Source organism: Manacus candei, unplaced genomic scaffold (genome assembly GCF_025592945.1).
Source record: "Manacus candei isolate 608988 ecotype Guabito, Panama unplaced genomic scaffold, ASM2559294v1 h1tg000023l, whole genome shotgun sequence".
In the NCBI taxonomy this organism is placed as follows: Eukaryota; Metazoa; Chordata; class Aves; order Passeriformes; family Pipridae; genus Manacus; species Manacus candei.
The window spans coordinates 10,407,659-10,428,716 of NW_026138071.1; the positions used below are offsets into that span (position 1 = coordinate 10,407,659).

The 21,058-nt window shown below is 37.2% G+C and overlaps 1 protein-coding gene across 4 annotated transcripts in view; it reads left to right on the plus strand.

Moving 5' to 3' along the window:
- Positions 1-21,058, plus strand: part of CSRNP3 (cysteine and serine rich nuclear protein 3) — a 99,509-nt gene that overhangs the window by 36,302 nt on the left and 42,149 nt on the right. Inside the window, exon 1 of one of the 4 annotated variants that reach the window (XM_051787272.1) lies at positions 10,804-10,816. The exons of the other annotated variants lie outside the window; for them this stretch is intronic. The gene's annotated coding sequence lies outside the window, so the exon portion shown is untranslated. Of the gene's footprint in view, positions 1-10,803; positions 10,817-21,058 lie in introns of those variants that run through there. 4 annotated transcript variants of the gene reach the window in all.

The window sequence follows — 21,058 nt, forward strand, 5'->3', positions numbered from 1 at the left end:
TCAAGATGCTTTTCGCTAATCAGTGTTGAAGTTGAATTGCTGTCTAAATGTGGATACCTGTTTGTGGCAGACTCCACATACACTAATTTTTGAGATAGAACATATGAGAAAATAGCCCTATTACAGTTGCCAAATAACTGTCTGTAAAATTAATGATAATTTATACTACAATTTAAGACGTTCTTATTTCTCAAGTCATGTAGATATTTACATTTCCAGGTTAACCCTTAAGAAATGTACTTATCAAGACATGGTTCAAAGCAACACCACTGGATTGTTTGCAGAGACTCTTTGGCAGTTTTTGCAAGTCATCAGCAAAATGGTACTTGATGAAATTTCAGTAGGTGGGAATCAAATAAAAAAAGAACAGAATGCACAGGTCAGCAGTTTGTGGTTACTGGGGAAATACAGAGAGGAGCTAATGAAGAGCTGATCAGGGTGGGAAGACAGCTTGTTCACTATGTCATGTATGAAGGAAAAGAGAGAAGGAGGTTCCCCAAGATGAGAAGCTTGACAAGCAACAGGGTGTTTTTCATTAGGAGCAAGAAAGCAGTGGTAACAGATTTTACTTAGTAAATATGTCAGCTTGCAGAAAAGGCTACAGATTGGCTGGCTCAAAACTGGGAAAAGAGGGGGGGCTAATGAACAGAATGAGAATGAGCCAGTTTATCAAGATCAAAGGAATTTAATGCTCCAGGAGTTTGCAAATTCTTAATTGAAGTGAGTCATCCTCTCTCACTACATTGATGTGTATGGAACATATTTCAAAAACAAATTAGAAAATTACTGGGAAATGTTGACTGAGATTCTGTAGCACTTCCGGATCTGTTCTGTATTTATCAGTTAGAGAAAGCACCTTGCAGTAAGAACATATGAATAAATTCTGGTCCATATTCAGGAGTATGTACTGTCAGCAGGTCTGGAACCACCTTCTGCAGGCAAATCTGGGATCTCTAGTTCAGAATGATGCTAACAGTGTATGAAATTATGTTTGCTGATTGGTTGTTTTCTGTGAGATTTGATAAAAATTAAACAGAATTGTTGGATATTGCCCTTGGTTTGTTAAACAGAGTAAAAATTAGATCCACAACTGAAGTAGTATACCAGATCAACCCTTAGCCCCTGATTTTGGACTTTTTATAGTAGTTGCTGTCTTTAGATGGTATTACAACACGCAAAATAATTTAAATAACTTTATGGTCTAATGTATAGAATGTGAAGTTTTATTTGTTCTCTCACCAGAGACTCATGTGTGCAATTTTAAAAATGCAAAATCATGATGACCATGGATTTCTTGACATAAAGGAACATACCTAAGCCCACAGTCTTGAAAATTCTTTCAGAAGTTCTTCTTTTAGCTTGGATTTGAACTAACTCAGCCAACCTCCTTCTCTGGAGAAACCATAAGGTTGGGACGTAGATGAGCTTACTTTTAGTGAAGACTTGCTTCATGGTCTTTAGCAAATAAGATCAGAATTTTAAAATGTATTTCTAAGGGTAAAAAACCTTAGGATGTCTTGGGTACTAAAAGTCACTGTCCTGTTCTTCAGATAAGAAGCAGCATTATGACAACATTTGGATACTGTGGGTGGCCTGATACCATTATACTAGCTTCTGTAGGGAAATAATTGGTGAATCAAATCAAGAAGGAGGGGAAAATGGATTTTTCTGTTACCAGTTTATGACTTTGAATAGCTTCATTTTTGTCTGAAAAAAATGTTTCATGCTTGCTTTCTCTGCTCTATCCTAACGCTGGCTTTTATCCCTAGTGAGAGTCCCAATGGCCCTTCTGCAGATTTCTTTGAATTGTTTCTTACAAAAGCAAATGAAGCTTCAGAAAGATTATTGCAATATTCTCTCCTTATCTAGTGCCATGTTTAGTATGTATTCTGCATTTTATACTAGTTTACTAGTCTGTGTAAAGATGGCTTTTAAGATGTTTTGAAATTTAAAGCCAAATTAGATTCAGTGCTTTTAACAAAGCATGTTGTCCTACTGGCCAGGTTAAATGTGCCCCTGAGCAACCTGATCCTCATGGGTGGCATCCCTGCCCATGGTGGGGAGGTTGGAACTAAATGAACTTTGTTACCTTTCAAACTAAACCACTCTATGATCATGCATTACTGTAAACTTTATAACTAATGTCAGTCTGTACCACCCTCCATACATGAGCCATTGGGTTGTGTTTTCTCCTTGCTGAACGTTGCTCTGTTGTTCTTTGCTCACACAAGCAACTGATTTAGCAATAGGCATGACTGAGGGGAGGTAACACCAGAAGGACATTACCTTAAGGCACAGTTTCTGCTAGTAGTAGATCTTCTTTTAGAAGTTCCTTCAATCCAGTGGCTTGTTCCTGCTCAAAGGATTTTTTCTCCATCAGTTGATACAGCTGTTATTTGTATTAATATGCTGTAAGAGATCTTCAGTCTCTAACAGTAAGCTGGAAACAGCCTTCCATGGGATTTGGTTTGGTTGTTCTTTTTGTGGTTTGTTTTTTGTTTGTTTTTTTTTTTTTGTTTTAATAGACAGCAGTTGTGCTTGCAAAGCAGAATTAATTAACAAGCAGATGTACTTAGGAGTTATACCTTTTCTTGGTGCTTCTTGATGAAACGCTGTTTTAATGCTTACAAGAAAGATGCAACAGTATTTCTTATTCCTGTTTGCAGTCTTATTAGCCTTCAATGATTGTATTGTACTAGGGTTTTTTGGCCCTATTGGGCCTAGACCTGGAACTGCTTAAGATGAAAGGCTGTATCTGCATACAGAAAACACAGACTTCCTCCAATAGTTTACAGTCTTATAAGACAGCAACAATATACAGTGAATGTAGGACTGTAGGGAGGACTAAATCCATGAGAATTACTGACCTATGAGCAAAAAATTCAAGAACTTTGACTGAAACATTAGGGAAAAAGAAAAGTATTCTGCTTGCCAGAGGCTGTATTGACTTCTCACTTTATTCTTCCTCTGTAGCCCTGATTGATCTCCCACATGTATTCTAGTCTTGCTCTTTGAGATGTCCTGGTGCTCATGGCAGTCCACTGGTGTGCACTGAGCATGATGGTGTATTGGAGATCCTGATCCTTGCAGGACCATAAAGAAATTGAGTATCAATCCCCTCCCCTCCACAAAATACTATAGTGATGTTTTCAGCAGTTGCAGTTAGGAGAATATATACAAACTATTGTTTGATTCTAAAGCTCTGATGGAAACCAGACAACTTTCTCAAGCTGTCTCCATTCAATGATGGCTTGTCTGTTTGTCTTCCCAGCAGTCTTTCTGTAGTGCCTTGTGTTCATGTGCCTGTTCATCTGTCTGTTTTGAACTTTCAAAGCAGGTGAGGGGACATGATTCTTCATTGATGGTGTTCAACAATGTTGATCATCGTTCTTCTGTTCACTGAATATGTGGCATTTTTGGTGTTCTGATCATGAAGGTGAAAACTGATGCTACCCTACTGCAATGTATTTGTAGCATTAATAGCATTAAGGCATGTGGGTGGCTTCCAGACCTCAAAGCTTATAATTCAGAGTTTTTATAATATGTGAAAAAAGAAGTAGCTCATTTAGTCTGAACTCACACAATAGTGATACAATTGTTCTGAAGGGGAAAACCAGTTAGCAGTTATCAATGGCATTGGCTTGTCCTGTTGTTTCCCAGTTCACTATCAAAACCAGTTCACTCTTCTTGTAACCTGGAGTCTTTTGTGTTTTAATGAATTCATCATCAATTATATATGCCCCAGAGTAATAGTGGTGAGAAGTTTCACTATCAAGCTGACTGAAGACTATATGACTTTGTCCCAAGTGAGGCTTTAACTGTTGTTATCCGTGGCTCCAGCCTTGTTATATGGCTAGTTTTCACTGTGTGCTTGTGTGCAAAATATTAATATGCCAACCCATTAACTCCCACTTGCAGTGAATGTACTCAATACATTGTCACAGAACTAAGCTTAACCTAATGGCAGTGCTTGTTGACTTCTGTGTTACTGATGTTTAGCGAGTTGCTCTGTATAAATATTTTTTGTATTTACAGCTTCTTGTAAAGTTGTTTGTCTCCATTTTTGAGACTTCAGGCTTGAAATACAGACAAAGAGCAGATTTTTTAGAACTGAAAACTAGGTTTTGTGTGTTTTCAACTGGTTAGCTGAGTATTTTATCTAGGTGAGGAGATTAGGAAAGGCTTTTGAAAATGTTTAAGAAGGAGTGGTGTTTGGAAGTAGACTAATGGCAATTCCAAGCACTTCTTTAGCTTTTCTTATTTTCAATGAGGTATGATTGTATTTGTACATCACCTGCTAGGAAAGCAGCCATAGGCAGTGGTCATCTGCAGAGCAATGGTTCAGCAGTGGTTACTATGGAAACCATAGGTGACCTACATTTTACCAAAAAGTGATCAAGTTTCTTTTTGTTTTTTAAATGAAGCACACCCATTGATTTCTGCTACTGCTCTTCATCTTTTACACATTGTTTTACTTAAGTAGTATTCTTGGTTTTGAGTGATTAGTGTGGAATGGACATAAAAATATTGGAGCAGAGATACCATTTCATTGTTACACTACTATTTAAAATTTTTGCCTTTGCTGTCATGTCTAATTGTGTGTTCTTAGCAAGAAGGTAACACAATTTAATTAATTACTGTGTGCATTATAATAATGTATTATTTGTATAGCTACCAGGATGTGGTCTGTAACAACTTGCAGTGGCAAGGCTCATTCTTGTGAATTTATGTATTTTACTAACATTACAAGTCAGTAGGCTACTGTATGAATAAAGCTACGTGAACTATTGGACTTCAAGTAACCATAAAAAATGTTTTTTGCTTTAGTAAATTCATCTTCCTTTAAGGATGTGAGAATTTTCTCAAAAAATGAGAATATTCTGCAGACAGACAAAAGAGCAGCCAGGAGAGAGGACAAAGTGTGACATTTCAGATAAAGCTTAAGTTCACATTTTAAATATACATTTCTCACTGTGAGATTAACACAGAATGGTAGGAATTGGGTCAGAGCATGTGCCTAGGAAAGTCATTAAATGTCGTGATATGTCTAGAACTTTGACTTGCAGATGAGCCAGGCTTGGATTTTCAGAAAATTTTGTTAAAACAAAATGGAGAAACTATTTACTTTCATTTTTATTATTTTTTTTAAATTTGGGTGAATTTGATGGTCTTTTATATAAATACACTGTTCTGTTTTGAATTGTTTATTGTGCTTTGTAGGTGAAGGAATCTTTAGTTTCACACAAATTAAGGACAGAGAAATGCTACAATATAGACTTTTTTGAGACCAAAATATATTTTTTGTCATAAGTTTATGGACCATCTGCTAATTACTGAAACCTTCTCGTAGCCATGAGTCTCTCATGACATTTGGATCATAAGCACCCTGCAACTGGTAATGGAACCACCTCCAAATTTCTCCTATATTTCCCACTTTCTCCCCTGTGCCCACGCATCTCTTGTAGCCTGTTTTTTGCACTCATTTTCATCTATACTGCACGGCATGCTATGCTCCATCACTTCAGTCATATGTTATTAGATTAGCTACAAACTCATTTGTTTGCATACCTCAAAAACGAAGACATTTTTTGTTACCTTTTTTCTTGCTTCAGAAAGCTCGAACTGTGTGCTCTGTGTCCATCTGCCTACACTCTGATACATGCAAGCAGCAGCAGTAGTATTGGCAAGAAATATTAATGGTGTAAACCAGGAAGTACTAGTTGCTTTTGGATTTGATCTAGTTTGCTTTTATGATGCAGAATTTGATTATCACCTATACTTCCTGTATTCACAATCAAAATCTTCTCAAATCATATAGATCCTAAAAAATCTGATGTATCCCTTGAACAGAGAATAGCACAATAGCCAGTGTCGCAGCTCTGATGCTCAAGATCATAGTGAAGACAATGTGTAGGATGTAGGAGTGGTAACCCAGGAGAGTCGTGGCCTGGGCTGAAGGGGTGGGTATGAAAATCACCAGGGGTGTAACTGGAGGACCAAAAGCTAAGACCGACCAAGCTAAGATTTTGACATCATTTTAAAGCAGGATCTGAAGTATTTGGGGCCAGAATGGAAAGGGACACTATCCTGGTGTTTGCTGGGGTGGAGTTAATTTTCTTCACATGGCTGGTATGGGACTGTGTTGTAGATTTGGGCTGAACACCGGGTTGATAATACAGAGATGATGTTGTTATTGCTGAGCAGAGCCAAGACCTTTTCTTCTTTCCATACTGCCATGCTGGCAAGGAAGTGGGGGATGTATGGGAAACTGGGAAACTGGGAGCAGACACAAGTGGGACAATGACCCCCAGCTGACCATAGGGATATTCCAGACCATATGACATCATGCTCAGTATATAATGCTGGGGGGAAGAATGAGGAAGGAAGGGGATGTTTGGAGTGATGTGTTTGTCTTCCCAAGTCACTGTTACCATGATGGGACCCTGCTCACCTGGAGATGGCTGAACACCTGCCTGCCGTAGGAAGCAGTGAATTAATTCCTTGTTTTGCTTTGCTCACATGTGTGGCTTTTGTTTTCCCTATTAAACTGTCTTTATCTCAACCCACGAGTCTTCTTGGTTTTACCCTTCGATCCTCTCCCCAGTGCCGCTGGTGGGGGAGAGAGCGAGTGGCTGCGTGGGGCTTGGCTGGGGTTAAATGTGGCAGACACAAACAGGCATCTGAAATGGCAAAGCCAGGACTGTTGCTGGCTTGTGTCACCAGTGCCTTCTCTCCATGCCATAGCCACGAGTTTGCAGTATAGATCAAATGTTAGTTTTTTGTTTTGGTTTTCCTTTATCCCCCCCCCAAAAAAAACTATATCCAAAAATGTCTTTTACCAAAGATATCCAACCTTGCTTTAAGGACTTCAACAGATGGCAAGTCTGTCACCTACCATGGTAAGCAGGATTAATGTTTAATTGTCCTTGCAATTAATGAATTTTGTTCTGTTCAGTGAAATACAGGAAGGTTTTCAGACTCCCTGTTGTGTCAGAGCAGAAGTAGCTCATGTGTACCAGAAACCAAATGTGCATACTGGCTATGTGCTTAAAGGTTTATGATCATTTATTTTATATAGATAGATAGATAGATATAAACACACATATATATGTAATTTTCTAAAAAGTCAGGTCTGCTCTTCTGAAATACATATTATTTTATAAGTCAGTAAATAATGGTTTGTGACAATTAAATATTTTGGTAATGTAACTCCTGTGGCTTACTCATACATGTGACTCACATGTTCTGCTGAATTTTTTCACCCTAATATGGTACCTGGTTTCATTGCAAACAAACTGAATTTTCTGTTTATTCTGTGAGTTTGCATATGGCATCACCAATACTTTGATAGAAATTCTAAAAGTTTACTGGTATCATTTTAACAGTAATGAGACATGAATTTCATTTTTTTAAGGACAGATTAAGGAAATGTCTACAGACTGAAAACATGATTTCAGAGATGTAAAAATCTCCTGAGAGAAACTGGCGTTCTTTGAGATCACAAGGTCAGTAGTACAGTAGCAGTTATTCACATGCATATATCTATACAACTATATAGGCCCAATTTCATTTCTGTACCATCTGATGATACAAAACACGATGTTATATTTTATGTCTCTGCAGAGATTTTGATTAGCGATTTTGGAACAACATTAGTAAAAGAAAAATCAGGTTTCCAGCTGCAACTTTGTGTTTAAAATTCATGCTGAAAGCTATTGGATTAGTATACATCAGCAACTTCCAGTGTAATTAGATGCAGACAGGTAAAATGTTCCTAACTTGTTGCCCATGTTTGTAAATAAATTAATTATTGCATATTTGCATCTTTTGTCACTTGCTTGCAAAAGTATCAGCTCTTTAATGTTTTGGAAAACTAAACACTAGCTTAATCTGAAGAGGTGCTTTCAAGGCTTCTTTTGTAATTTGTCACATCATGATGTGATCTACTTTTTCCAAAGACTGGAAGTAAGGGATATGATTTAGCCACAAAGAGATGGTCAACACATCTCAAATAGTAAATGTGTTCAGAGAACTCTGTGTCATTAGTATAATATTTTAATGATGTCACAATGTAATTTAAAGTGCTTGATAAATAGCAAGAAAATGATGATAGCATCTTCTCTTGCCGAACCTGTTTGTGATTTCATGAAAGCTTTACTCAGATACTGAAAAACATGTATACTTGTTACCTTTTACTTGCTTGTTATTAGAATGTGATTTTTAAATGTTACATGTATTGATGAAGGGAAGATCAGAAAGCACAAGTGTAGGTAACCCTTATTCTGAAGGGTCTATTTGATTTATGGGTTAGCCATGATATTAATGCAGACACTAAACCTGGCTGGTTTTTTGGGGATCTGAGTGTAGTGGTGTGCAGATTACGTACAGCATCTTGTGGACATGCCCATGTAGACCAGTAGTCCATGACCACAGAGTTACTGATCTCCTTTTCTGATTTACCTTGGTGAATGTCTTTATAGCCTGACTCAAATGAACTTTTTATATTATTTCTTTTTGCCTTACCTGGATTATCCTTATCACACATTACTGAAGGTAGTTGATTCTCTTTCAGTAACTTAAGCCATATATTGTGTTGTGTCTGATTTTGATTATCTGATAAGTTTCTACAGTGAAGAGTACAAAAGCCACTTAATGAAGGCTCACTTGGCCCAACTTTCCTCATTTTTAGTATATAAGTAAAGATGAATACATTGGAATTTTCACATAATATTCATTTAAGAAAGAACACTTTCAGTATGGAAATATTTTTCTTTTGCTGTACTCAAGTGATGTGAGGTATGTTTCTCTTATTTGTGTGCTTAGCATACAGTAAGGTGGAACCCTACTGAAAAAAAACCTCAAATGAGAAAATGGTACTGCTGACTTAAGAGGTGCTCCATTAAGTTTGATTGGTAAATGCTGCAGAAGAAATTTCCAAATGATTCTTAGTGTTAACCATTTGTCCACTGCTGGGTGCAATTAAAAATGTGATTTAGAAAGGTAATAGACCAATATTCCTTTAGTGACTTCCTAAGAGAGGAGGGTTGTGGGGAATCTGCAAGTAGGAAGTAAATTACATTACAGCAAGCTGAATAGTGTACTGTTATTTTTTCCCTTCTCTGGACAGGTAGCATATATATATGCAAAATTTTGGGAAACTCTTACACTGCAACACAAATATAACATGCTTCTGAAGAGTTTCAGCGAGATAATAGCATAAATAAATAATATGATAAAAGAACAGTTACCTATTGTTTTGATTTTTTTTCTCCCTTGCCCTTTTGTTTTGTGAATTTTGTTCTATGTGCTCTTTAAATGGCAGGTTACCTGTTGTAGTTAATTCATAGGAATAAGCAAATTCCAAAACAAGGACAAGCTGGGAAAATTAATAATTTAACCTCAAATAGGTGGGATCTTTGAATTTCTCTTTGTTACAGACAGACAGATGATAGAAATGTCTGCATACCTGTAAGATGACAATTTTGATTTTTACCCCTATCATACATAAGAGAGAGGAATTGCCAACTCATAACAATTCTACTTTGATGTTTTTTGTTTTAATTTTAAATATCCAAACACAAGATCCTTGTCCACCATTTATCTTCACACCATAATATCTGGCTAACAACAAAGGGAAAAACCCCCCCACCACAACAAAACAAACAAACTCCCAAACAAAAACCAAACCAAAACACTTCTACAAGTCTTGAAATGTTTCTGCATTCACAAAGTCTGAATAGTGATGAGGATGAAAAATTTACATGTTCAAATCTTAATCCACTGTCTTAAAAGGGGGGAGCAGAGATGCAGTATAAATCACTAATCCAATTGTGCTAGAACAGCTGCCCAGATACAGCAACTGTGAAATCTGTGCTAGAAACACTATTAAGTTGTTTTTTGACCACTGTGTCATTTAACTTAGCTCTATGTGCAGTGTGAGAGTATCTGGATCCAGTGCTGCTTTAAGACATTTTAGCTGGTGGGGATAAAGCCTGATAAGAGCTCCTGCACAAATGCAGTGTGTGCGTCCTCCTCCCTCCTGCTGGCTTGGGGCTGCTTGTGCACTCAGTGCAGGGGAGATGTGGGAAATGCAGAGATTTACCAATGACTATAAATTTCTGAAAGGGACAATCCCCACTATCACAACTGCAACAGTTTTCCCATGTCAGGATCTATAAAACTGCAGGACAGCTGAACAGAGGGTATTTCAGGAACAAATGATGGCATAGTCTTACTTTTAAAAAGGACATAATTTAATTTTATGTGACGGTGTCTGCATTTTAATGCATAGCATAATACAGCCTGAACCCTTTGGCTGAGGTCAGCCTATCTACTAGTGTCTTCTTTTAGTAGTAGTTTATCATATGAAGAAAAATTCTTCTCTTCCCATAAATATTTTCCAGTGGTTAAGTACAATAACTTTTAATCAGAAATCACAATATATGGGAACTCAGAAGATTTCTGTGACTGTAAATTCCCTTATAGCACTTCTCTCCCTAGAAACTAGAAATACAGAATAAAGAGAAAGGCATGTGTCTCATGTTGCAATTGAGAGAACAGCTGCTGTAATTTATCTTGTAGTACTTGGAGCTTGTAAGTTGTGGCCTGTTCTTTCCTTTCTGAGAGTTTTGCTAAGATGCCAGTATTAGTTATAAATAAATAAATATTTACTGGAGATGGCAAAACCCAATATCTAGAGAGCAAAATTAATTTGTAAGTCTTGTACTTCTTATGATGTAAGCTATAAAAATGCGTGATGTTTCCATTTCAGGACTGGGAGACAGTTTAAAAATCCCAAGTAATTCCACTGGAGAAGGTGTGTATGTAAAGAATAAGCACTTTCATAGTATTTCTACCCTTTTGGCTGTAAAGATACAGATTTTGTTGATAATATGATGTCATGTTTGAAATGTGACACAGGGAGTTCACAGACTTGCATTTTAGTCTCTAGAGGTTCCTTCCATTGGGAATTTGAAGAATTCATTAAATAAATCTGACCAGAAGAGACCAAAGCCCTCTTCCAGCACCGTGCTTAAGTTAGATTCATGCTTAATGAGAATAACTCTGCTGGGACCATTGTTTTTTAATATCTGTTCTCACTCAAGTGGGGCCTTAAAAATTCAATCATCTAAAACTGCAGCAGAATAAATAGTTAAGGATGCTGATGAACTATTTCCAAAATGCATACTATTCATGCTTAATATTTTAAGAATCCATTTCTCCCTACCTCTATTTTTTTAATCATCATCCCTATTATACTTTTGATTGATTGAAAAGCATTATGATTCAGAGGCCCGGTTTAGTACTTAAGTAAGTCCTAGACACATTCTTGTTATTTCTAATCCGTCAAGAGTACCCAACAGCTCCTTTATTTTCTTTATAGCAGCCTAATGAGGTCAGAAAGGTCAGAAGAAACTAGCAAGAAAGGTCAGAGTGGCTTATGCATGGGTCCTTTTCTGTAGGCTGATACTCAGCATGCTGGGAATGAGTCTGGCTATAGTATTTGGATTCTGCAGTGAAATAATGACATGAGCAATTCAACAAGTAGTCTTCATTATCCTTTCCCACAAAAATGTATTTCCACAACTAGAGCAATTAGTAGGGATTATCTTTGAGAGGAGAAATAAATGGCTTTTAACTGCTTTGTGTGTATTAAAATAATGTTAGATGTTTTAAAATTTTCCTATCTGAAGAATTGTTTTGTATTTTAAATTCAAGTGACAGCATATCACCCTGATCAGAAGAAACAGTACTTTCCCATCCACTTATTGATATTACTTAGAAATAGAATTGTAAAGTTCATATTGGGCTTAAATTTTCAGACCTGCCACTATAATTGTCCTTTCTTACATCTCCCCCCGACCTTTGTTATTGATGGAAGTGCAAAGTAACTCTGAATTGATTTTCTTCCTCTTATTGTTTGGCTTGTTAATGAAACAGGTTCTCTCTAACTGGTGATCTTGGAGCGTACATTTTAACCATTAAGAGCACAATTGTGGGATAAGTAACAATAAGATATTTGATTTTTTTTATATTTTATGTTTTCATATGGGAATGCTAGGTATGGAAAAGCTAAGCTGCTCAAAGTCTCACAGAATTACTCATAAAAAGTGGATTTTGGGATCTAATTGATTATGCAAACTTATTCCGTGTCTGTGCTGTCAGTCCAATGCTAGCAGTTTGGTGGGTTCTTCTTACAATCCAGAGAAAAGCTTTGCAGTATAACCATTAAAGTATTAATAACATCTGTGTGGTGAAAATAACAGTAGTATAGCAATTAATAAGTGCTTGGCGTGCTATTAGTTGCTAGTTTTTATTCCTAGTGGTGAATTGTATGCAGTCAGGCTATGGCTTGAGAGTCCTCAGTGGTTACCCACTGTCTAGTAAAAAATTCTTCTGCATTTTATTTGACATTTAATATGTGGGCCTCTGAACACTTGGGTTTGTTTTCTGAAGATCTGGCTTTTGACTGATGACTGAGTGTTGAATAGAGACCATAGTGTTGGATATCCTTAGCAGAGTCACCTTGTTTGTTTGCTTAGATGGAATGAAACACTGGATGTGTGGACAGGCAGGAATTTTCAGTTCTGGTTCAGGCTGTATTTGACTCAGCTGACAGCCTGTCTTGTATTTTGGATTTTGGCATTCCCCATCCCACTGATAGTAGTCCAAGGTCCTTGATGTATTTTCAGCAAATTCTCTGATTTTGTGTAACAAAGTGATACCTTTCAATATTCCACTCGCTTAGTGCACATTACACTTGGTGAATTTTGCTTCTGAGTTTGCTGGAGGGTTAGGATCCAAGGGGAACTCCTTTTTATTTTTCTTTTTAATGGATAGAATTATGTTCCTAGCATAAATTGGCAGTCTGTGTCAAAGTATGATATTTCTGGTATTTTTCATTCAATTGATTTTTCTCTGTCATTCAGATACTTTAGGACCCATGTGCCTTATTTTCAGCACGTATACATTAGATACAAATATATTTCCTAGATCTCAAAATAAAGATTTGGTCTCATCTTCCACAACCCATCTTCAAGAGTTTACCATATTTCATCTTCTGAAATGTTGGCTTGCCTGTGCTTTTTTCCCACTCTTGGTTCTTTTATTCTTCTAATTGCTACTCAGTTTATTTTTGAAAAGGTACTTTGTTCCTTCCATATTTTACAACTTTCTACACAATTATATTTTTAGTGGCCTTTTCATTTCCATCTGTACCTTTTCTGGTTAATCTAGGGGGGAAAAAAAGTTTATTTATGATATCTCTGCTAACAATGGATGTATCCCCCTCAGATTTTTCCTGTAAGACTGTTTTCCAGTAAGCAGTTTCTGTCCTCCAAGATGGTTGACTTAAATCAACTGTGAAGCAAAATCTTATGCAAACCTTTTAGCCTTTTCCATCTCAATATCACAAAATCCTGGCCTTAAAAATGCATTCTTGCTGTGTTCTCGTGTATATCTCAGCACTGCTTTAAGAGTGGTGTTACTTTCACCTGCTGATGCATCTCTTTGTATCCCCATTAGCATCAATTTTTACAGTCATAAATGTACCTTCCTTGCCTCTTGAAATAGAAGCAAGATCTTGGTCTTTCCTCTCCACTTACCTGTCAGGGTTCATTAATATTGGTAACTTTAAAAATTTTTAACTCCTATACTGTTTCTAATGTTTATGAGCAGTTCCTGCAAATCTATTTCATTGTTTTTTTAATATCTTTTTTAAAATTCACCTTTGTCATTATGTGTATAGAATTTTCAGTTGCCATGTAAAAATAACTGTTACAAGATAAGTGGTAGGTCTTTGTTCTCTTTGCAGCCCTAGGTCTTTGCATCCATCTTTGTTTCCTGCTTGACATTTAAGATATTTAGCTTCTAAAGTGATATATCAGGTTATATATAGCTTTTAAGGCTGTTAATGCTGTCATTATTGTGGTATGATAATTTAAAGCATCGGCAAGGTTTGTGGGGAAATTAGCATTTTTTAATTAGATTAACTTCTACAGTTAGAAAAGTAGGCAGGCTTTTGTGTCTATGACCCCTTTCTTATGTCCTCAAAGGGTTTGAGTTTCCTACTCATCTCAGCTTGTCTACTTCAAGATCCTGCTGTTCTCTGCAAACTTTGCCTGTGTCATTGCTTGACACACTAAATGTCACAAGGTTCGCACTTGTTGATCTGGGTCTGTTCCTGTGTGATTATGATCTTAAAGTAATTTTTTAGTTGTTTGCAACTACAGAAAATAAGAAGAAGATCAGCACGGAGCATGTACCAATTTGCTGTTATAAGTATGTAACAAGCTAAATATGACAGCTTTTCAGGAATTCTCACAGTACTGGAGATAATAAGAAAACTGCAGGATACACACTGCAGTTGTGAACTCATTGCCATTGTAAATGACATGGAATATGTTTTCTGAATGTAAATGGGGTCACTCCTGTCTCTAAATCCAAGACATCCAGGGCAGTGAGAATGTCTTTTGCTCTGAAAAAGTAGAGCAGTTGGCACTGGCAGATACTTCTTGAAATCTTAAATGGCTGAAGTCTGCATTTACAATCCTGTATTCAGAGAATTATGTACGTGCTACCAACAGTGGACGTGGGGCAGGAGAGAATTCCAGGTAGGCAGCTAGACTAGTGGTAGGGTCACTGAAATCCACCCACCCTGGAAGATGGAAAGTAAGGGCCAAGAACCTTGACTTCTTTTTCTTCAGTCACAAAACTGGTCAGTTCCCCTATGAGCTTAGAGCTGTTGATCTGGTAAAAGTCTGTTAACTGCAAATGACAGCTGGTGCTGTCAGCTTGCACCTTTACTGTGACCTGGAAGGTCAGAACAGACACACTGGCTACACTCTTTCTAAATATCTGACAAGCCTCGTATTATCTCAACTCAATAAAGCAGTAATAAACATGGTCCTCATATTCCTAAAAGGAAAAATATTGTGATGGAAACAGTATTATCCTCAGTGCTTTAAGATCCTAGGCCAAAGGGACAAATCTAGCTGAGAAATCACAATCATTGCAGGGATGCCAAAAATCCCACTGAGTTGGTAATTGCTTCTTTTCTGCAACACCGGAAACTGTCAAATGATGCAACTTTGTATCAGGTGATATCAGCGGTCCCTACAAGTTTTTCTGTACCATAAATCTGTGAGCCTTATTCAAAGTATTTGAATGTAATCCTCGTTGAAAGTCTAATTTACTTTTTTAAGCTGTTCACTGGAAAATATGTCAAATAATGATTTTAAAAGGAAAAAAAAATTCTCCCCTGCAAGTGCACCAATGCAGGAGGCTGCAGTCTTTAGGGACCATAGCTTGACATCCTCAACCCATGGCTATTGTACTGCTGTCAGAATGATGAGTGTGTCTACTTAATATTGTGAACAAAACTAGCTGAAACATGAGGTTCTGCAGCTGGTAGGTATCAAGCAGTTTAATTAAAAAAAAATTCTTGATGGTTTCTGAAATGCTGAAGTCTTGAAAGATATTTGGGTTATAAAAATGCTCTAATAAAAGTCTTCATTTAGTTCTGATCCCTTTTACGTAGAACTTTAGATAAAACAGTCACTCAATAGCTGCTTCTATAAAAGAACTTCAGACTTGAGCATGTTCCAAAAATGTTGATCCTTGCACAGTTTCAGGGCATGTGACTACTACACTTAACCCTTTAAATTCTTGGAAAGTTAGATCGAAAACACAGTGTCTTTGAACACCAGTTGAAAACAGTGCAATCAAATTATGAAGTTATGGATTTAAACCAGTGCATCCTAGAGCTGTCCACTGATTTGCTAATATGAATGTGGTTATTTAAATACTGCTATCCATCTTCTTCCTAAATGGAAGGAATGACAATCAGCATTGCTTAGAAAGCACATTTCTGAATTTGAGCGGCTTACTTTCATAGAGTAGAATCATAGAAAGGCTTGGGTTGGAAGGGACCTTAAAAATCATCCATTTCAAAGCCCCCTGCTATGGGCACCCATTTAGACCAGGTTGCTTAAAGCCCCTTCCAACCTGAACTTGACTACTTCCACAACTTCACTGGGCAGCTTGTTCCAGTGCCTCACTACCCTCTGACTAAAGAATTTCTTCCTAATGGTTAATCTAAATTTCCCCTCTTTTAGTTTAAAACAGTTTCCACTTCTTCTAAGCCCCGTTTAAATACTGGAAGGCCACAACAAGGTCTTCATGAAGTCTTCTCTTCTTCAGGCTCTCAGCTTGTCTTCATAGGAGAGGTGCTTCAGCCCTCTGATCATCTTTGTGGCCCTCCTTGGGACCTGCTCCAACAGGTCCATGTTTCTCTTGTGCTGAGGACCCCAGAGCTAGTTAGAGCACTCCAGGTGGGCTCTCATGATGGTAGAGGGGCAGAATCACCTCCCTTGACATGCTGGCCACTCCTGTTTTGATGCAGTTGGCTTTCTGGGCTGTAATCACATACCATTGGCTCATGTACTTTCTGAAGCTTTAGAATGTTACAATGACATAGGAAGAAGTTTGCTGTAAAAGTACAGTGGTTTGGGTTTTAATATTATGAAAATGCGTATTCATGGTAGGAAAATCATTTTGGATACTACAATATATGAAAATATTTGTCATTTAATTTCTTTAATGCTGACTTATAGGCAAGTGAAATCATGACCATGTTTTTTAGGGTATGAGAAGGGAAATCGCCTGTAAAATACTTTTACTTTATTAATGTAGGCTGCTGTCAGGCAACATATTGGGGGGAAATGTGTTGTGTTCTGCTGGTAGAGAAGACTCAGGACAAGCAATAAAATTCCCGTTGCTGTGCTGATGTTATCCGTGATGCTAATAGACAAATGAAAAAATAAATAAAAATTATTTTCAAGTTCTGCTGAATACACATTACTAAAGGAGAATCAGTTTCTAGGCTTTAAATGTTATTTGAAACAGTGACAAGTTACCATATAACCTGTAATTCAGTGTTGTGTTTTTTATTCTAAATAGTACATTGAAAATGTCTTGTGTTTTAAGTCAGAATGCTTCATAAACTTAACTGCTATAAAATTTACATTACTGCTTAACTCTGTCTCTGTATCTGTTATATTTTTACATCTGCCTCTGCTCAAATTAATATACTTGTGTTTATGGTAGGCAGGAACAAATGTAAAAATTGTAACAATGAAAAATTCATCTTTCTGTGGAAGATGAAAACTAAAGAGCTTGTCTGCTCCACTATGGAAGTTGAGAAAACAAGGAATGAGGCAAATGTTGCTGGTTTAGCAACAGTGGTGCTTTATAAAGCTCTGTTGATGACAAGTCCAGTCTGCTTCCTTCTGACTGGATTTTTTTCTTGTTTCAACCGCACTGACTCAGTAAACTTTTTTGGTTTACTGTGGTATAAGGAGGACTAGAATAACCAAGTAGTTGGAGAGAAAAAATACTAGCTATTATGTTTGCTTCAAATATCTCTTAATTTTATTTATTTTTAAACTTTTTGCTGGTCAACAGCCAAGTGAAATTTATAAGCTGGAAAATAATACTATGGGAAAAGGTGTGCTTAGTGACCAAGCAAGAGAAAAGGGAATGGAGTAAGGAGTCAGTTAATTATAAACGAAAAGGCACCTTTGTTTCTTCTGTTTATGTCTTGCAATTTCTAACCACACCAAGCATAGTTTTGCATAGTTCTGAGTTACTAATCTGCATGGATCACATTGCAATGTCTGAGGTGTCATGGAAACTGGCTGGAGCAAAGCTGGCTTATGAAGCACATACAAGACAGCACAGGCAGTCTCTTTTCTTCAAGTATCTGCCTTCTAAGTGTTTGTTTTTTAAACAAGGTAATGACCAGTTTGCTTTTTCAAATATAACTTCCTTAGTTTTATTTGAAAAACACCATGCTCTGCTGGCATTTTGAATGATGGCTGTATGAAGCATTACATTATTAATTATTTGCTTTGATTATTCACATCATGTAACGCAACAGCAGTCAAGAGATTCTTTTGCCACTTGGCTATACACCTCTCAGTACACTAGTTTGCCTGCCAAAGCTAATATTTCTTTGATTTTGGTAGTTAACTATCAGTTTTGGGAAAGGTTGTGAAAGGAGAAAGAAACCCCCTATGTTTAGTACAGGGGGGTATTTTTGTTTGCATATAGTAGCTCTTCTAATGCATAGTTCCTTTCAGTGCTGTTTTCTGAAAGGAAGAGTGCTTTCCTTTGAGATATCACCCTGGAAGGGGTTAATTTTATCTTGGAAAAATGCAGGTTATGTAAGATGTAACAAGACTGTATCATTAAAAATGAGGTTGTTTTCAAGAGCTGTTTTGCTAAAATTCAGTAGGAAGGGGTATGCTGTTCTATACCTCATAGTATGTGTAAAGAGAATTTACTGTTACTCTGTGCCTGCTTTTAGGAACTTGGCCCTGGTCAAGCAGGTACTTCTTAAGAATCAGAAAAATAGCAAACTGTACATGGCGTCCTTCAAATTGACATGACAGGGTAAGAGTGCCAGAAGTAAGAGTGAAGGGTGGCACTGGCAGCCCTACATTGACAAACTAGGAGTCACTGCATGAAGTTGGGGATGAGATTGCTAGGGTGCAGAAATCAGAACAGCTTCCCATAGGCCTGCCCTTCAGTTGTAGGTTGCAGATCAACAGATGGATGGAGAAAGCAGATATCATCTTACCTTTCAAATAAATTTTGTCTATTTTCATTTATTTCACTGACTAGACTCTCATTTCAAAACATAGTTGTATTTCTTTGTTGAAAATGCCATTTATGAATGAGTAGGATTTTCATATTTGCACAGTTCAGGAACCCAGTGTGTCATTCTTCCTGGCAGGCTATCGAAATCCATCAAGCCCCAGTGTTTGGAACCAAAGAGTTACCATGACACTACTTGAAGATGGTTTAGCTGTGACTGTGATATATCTAGAGAAAGCAAGACATTTGGGGCCAGGGTGTGGAAATTTATTTGATTGAGTTATATTTGGTCTGGAAAGAAATATGTAGAATTTATACTTAAGATTATCCTACCCCAGTGTTACTGATAGTAACTTCAGATTAATTATTACACTATTTTCTCTTAGGTGTGCATTTTTAACTCTCTAGAACTTCTGTAATGGCAGAGTTCCACTGGAAGTTTGCAATTTGAATTTGAATTCAAATTAGAGGACTTGACATGGGTAAGGTTTATAGATCTTACCAAAGAAGTGACCACAAATCATCTATTTCCAAACCTGAAAGCCAGTGCTGAGGCATTTAGAGCTGCTGCTGTAGCTCATAAATTGCAAACCATGGCATGTGAACCATGCTGTTTGTAAGAGCTGGAACAGAGCATGCATGGTCCACTGAACATGTTTTATAAATCCTAGACTTCAGATCTTTTTTGGCACTAGACTGCAAGAGTTTCAGCAAAACCCTTTTTTACTCACCTGCTATGGAAGTTATTGCATTTTTGGTGTACTTGGAGAAAGAGGAGCTCTTGCATTTCATTGCAAGGTACAGGATTCCAAACTTTAGAATAACAAGGTATTGAGTGCAAGGTGCCCCTTTTTTGTTCAATGAAATTGAACAGTCTGTTCCTGTAATTGTTTTGATTCATATCTGATTCATCCAACGGTGATACAGGATACTGAACAGCAGATTAAGTTCAATACCTAACAAAATAATTTAGTTGTATAAGGTGGAAATTATTTGAATTTCAAATCGTAGGCTTAGTCTGATTTGCAATATATGGCTCTTTTTGGGTTGTTGTGGGCGTTTTGGCTTTTTTTTTTTTTTTAAATTCTGTGCAAGATCTGTATTTCAATGCATATAACCTTTATAAAAGTACTCAAGTTTAAATGCACATAGAGTAGAATAAACCAGGATTTTACCCTTATTTACAGATGGTCAGCAGATTCTTGATTCTGTTTCCTTACATTAGAGAAAAGAGAGCTCTCGCTTACCTTGACTCCCATGGGAGACCTTGGGTAGAAGAGACTGCTAAGCATTTGCATACACCCACTGTTGTTTCAAGGAAAGGTGAATTTGGATTCTCTTGAAGAAGTCCTGTCTCTTACAAGAGGGGTACTGAAAAGTATTGTCTCATTTGGAGCTCTTCTTACTAAGGAGTGACAAGAGAGGTCTAAGTTCTGGCTCTTGGGTGATCTATAATGCCTTCCATGGTGGCAAAAAGGCACTTCCTCATTAGTATGTTTGAGCAGAAATTCAGCAATGTTGCTCTGACATCTATTCAGTAATCCTGTAAGAAGAGAGTATGGGATGGAATATAATTCAGTTACCTAAAAATGTCAAGTTAGAATTAGGAAATTCCAAATTCTACTATGGAAGATTGAAGCTTCCCTCCCTCCCCCCATCAACCTTGAAGAAGTGATTAACTGAGGCTGCCTTGGAGACTGCTTGCTGCTATTGTCTCCTGCAGAAACAACACTTTGCTGCTAACTGGTTTAACTGTATCATGTCCTTGAATGTGTTTTCCTCTAACCACCTTCCTGGATTTCAGAACTGTTCCATAGTGTATATAACAACAAACCACAAAAATGTGGCAGTAGTACTATTTTTCTGCCAGTTTTTGTTCTTTCTATCTGTCAGAGGTTTGGTTTTTATTTTTTCCCTTAGTGCTACTGCAGCAAAAATGCCTGCCTTTTGTTTATGTCTTCCTGCACTGGCATCGTGACATCATCAGTGATATCGCCAGGGGAAAAAAAATGCATAGCTTTAGCTAAACCAGCTGTTCGTTAGCAACCCATCTAGTCTGCTTTCGTTTCTTCTCATTAATGTATACACAGCAGTGCTTTCTGCTTAAGAGACGTAGAAGGTTCTCAGCCAGGAACAATCTGCTCGGTCCGTGTTGTTGGGTAGATGAAAATGGTGGCACTGAAAAATACAGTCATTCTTGATAACGGAATTTTTTATTAAAAAACGTGAATGTGAGAGTCTAGAAGATATTCATTACTGTATTTAGTTGTGGGTAATTCTGAATCCTTTACTAACCATCTGGTATAATTCAGTGTAATCACAGACACTGCATATCAACTGTTACAAAACCTTAATAATACAAGATGAGCAAGATGCCAAGAACAATAAAGAAATGAGTTTT